Source organism: Dermochelys coriacea, chromosome 24 (assembly GCF_009764565.3).
Source record: "Dermochelys coriacea isolate rDerCor1 chromosome 24, rDerCor1.pri.v4, whole genome shotgun sequence".
Taxonomy (NCBI): Eukaryota; Metazoa; Chordata; order Testudines; family Dermochelyidae; genus Dermochelys; species Dermochelys coriacea.
In genome coordinates, this window is record NC_050091.1 from 403451 (window position 1) to 406011 (window position 2561).

Genomic DNA, 2561 nt, shown 5'->3' on the forward strand with positions numbered 1-2561 from the left:
GACAGAGGGAAGGGGGAGGGGTTATGGGGGGCTGCAGGGGACAGAGGGAAATGGGTGGGGGGCTGCAGGGGACAGAGGGAAGGGGGAGGGGTTATGGGGGGCTGCAGGGGACAGAGGGAAGTGGGTGGGGGGCTGCAGGGGACAGAGGGAAGGGGGGAGGGGTTATGGGGTGGGGGGCTGCAGGGGACAGAGGGAAGTGGGTGGGGGGCTGCAGGGACAGAGGGAAGGGGGGGAGGGGTTATGGGGTGGGGGGCTGCAGGGGACAGAGGGAAGTGGGTGTGGGGGCTGCAGGGATAGAGGGAAGGGGGAGGGGTTATGAGGTGGGGGGCTGCAGGGGACAGAGGGAAGTGGGAGGGGTTATGGGGTTGGGGGCTGTAGGGACAGAGGGAAGGGGGAGGGGTTATGAGGTGGGGGGCTGCAGGGGACAGAGGGAAGGGGGAGGGGTTATGAGGTGGGGAGCTGTAGGGACAGAGGGAAGGGGGAGGGGTTATGGGGTTGGGGGCTGTAGGGACAGAGTGAAGGGGGGAGGGGTTATGGGGGGCTGCAGGGGACAGGGAAGGGGGGAGGGGTTATGGGGTGGGGGGCTGCAGGGGACAGAGGGAAGGGGGAGGGGTTATGGGGTTGGGGGCTGCAGGGACAGAGGGAAGGGGGAGGGGTTATGGGGTTGGGGGCTGTAGGGACAGAGGGAAGGGGGGAGGGGTTATGGGGGGCTGCAGGGGACAGGGAAGGGGGGAGGGGTTATGGGGTGGGGGGCTGCAGGGGACAGAGGGAAGGGGGAGGGGTTATGGGGTTGGGGGCTGCAGGGACAGAGGGAAGGGGGAGGGGTTATGGGGTTGGGGGCTGTAGGGACAGAGGGAAGGGGGAGGGGTTATGGGGTGGGGGGCTGTAGGGACAGAGTGAAGGGGGGAGGGGTTATGGGGGGCTGCAGGGGACAGGGAAGGGGGAGGGGTTATGGGGTGGGGGACTGCAGGGGACAGAGGGAAGTAGGTGGGGGGCTGCAGGGACAGAGGGAAGGGGGAGGGGTTATGGGGTTGGGGGCTGTAGGGACAGAGGGAAGGGGGAGGGGTTATGAGGTGGGGGGCTGTAGGGACAGAGGGAAGGGGGAGGGGTTATGGGGTTGGGGGCTGTAGGGACAGAGGGAAGGGGGAGGGGTTATGGGGGGCTGCAGGGGACAGGGAAGGGGGAGGGGTTATGGGGTGGGGGGCTGCAGGGACAGAGGGAAGGGGGAGGGGTTATGGGGTGGGGGGCTGCAGGGGACAGAGGGAAGGGGGAGGGGTTATGGGGTGGGGGGCTGCAGGGACAGAGGGAAGGGGGAGGGGTTATGAGGTGGGGGGCTGCAGGGACAGAGGGAAGGGGGAGGGGTTATGGGGGGCTGCAGGGGACAGGGAAGGGGGGAGGGGTTATGGGGTGGGGGGCTGCAGGGGACAGAGGGAAGGGGGAGGGGTTATGGGGTTGGGGGCTGTAGGGACAGAGGGAAGGGGGAGGGGTTATGGGGTGGGGGGCTGCAGGGGACAGAGGGAAGGGGGAGGGGTTATGGGGTGGGGGGCTGCAGGGACAGAGGGAAGGGGGAGGGGTTATGGGGTGGGGGGCTGCAGGGGACAGGGAAGGGGGAGGGGTTATGGGGTTGGGGGCTGTAGGGACAGAGTGAAGGGGGGAGGGGTTATGGGGGGCTGCAGGGGACAGGGAAGGGGGGGAGGGGTTATGGGGTGGGGGGTGCAAGGACAGAGGGAAGGGGGAGGGGTTATGGGGGGCTGCAGGGACAGAGGGAAGGGGGAGGGGTTATGGGGTGGGGGGCTGTAGGGACAGAGGGAAGGGGGAGGGGTTATGGGGTGGGGGGGCTGCAGGGACAGAGGAAAGGGGGAGGGGTTATGGGGTTGGGGGCTGTAGGGACAGAGGGAAGGGGGAGGGGTTATGGGGTGGGGGCTGCAGGGGACAGAGGGAAGGGGGAGGGGTTATGGGGTTGGGGGCTGTAGGGACAGAGTGAAGGGGGGAGGGGTTATGGGGGGCTGCAGGGGACAGGGAAGGGGGGAGGGGTTATGGGGTGGGGGGTGCAGGGAGAGAGGGAAGGGGGAGGGGTTATGGGGGGCTGCAGGGACAGAGGGAAGGGGGAGGGGTTATGGGGTGGGGGGCTGCAGGGGACAGAGGGAAGGGGGAGGGGTTATGGGGTTGGGGGCTGTAGGGACAGAGTGAAGGGGGGAGGGGTTATGGGGGGCTGCAGGGGACAGGGAAGGGGGGAGGGGTTATGGGGTGGGGGGTGCAGGGAGAGAGGGAAGGGGGAGGGGTTATGGGGGGCTGCAGGGACAGAGGGAAGGGGGAGGGGTTATGGGGTGGGGGGCTGCAGGGGACAGAGGGAAGTGGGTGGGGGGCTCTAGAGCGGGGGGGCCGCAGGGCGAGCGATGGGCCTGGCGCAGCCCCCGCTCAGGAAGGCCCATTAAGCCGATCACGTGTGCCACGGGCGGGGCCCCCTGTGTGACGTACTGCGGGAGGGGGTTCGTCACTGAGGCCGCACCACGTAGGGGCGGGGCTGTGTCTGTCGCCGTGCGCGCGCCCGCTCCCCCCCC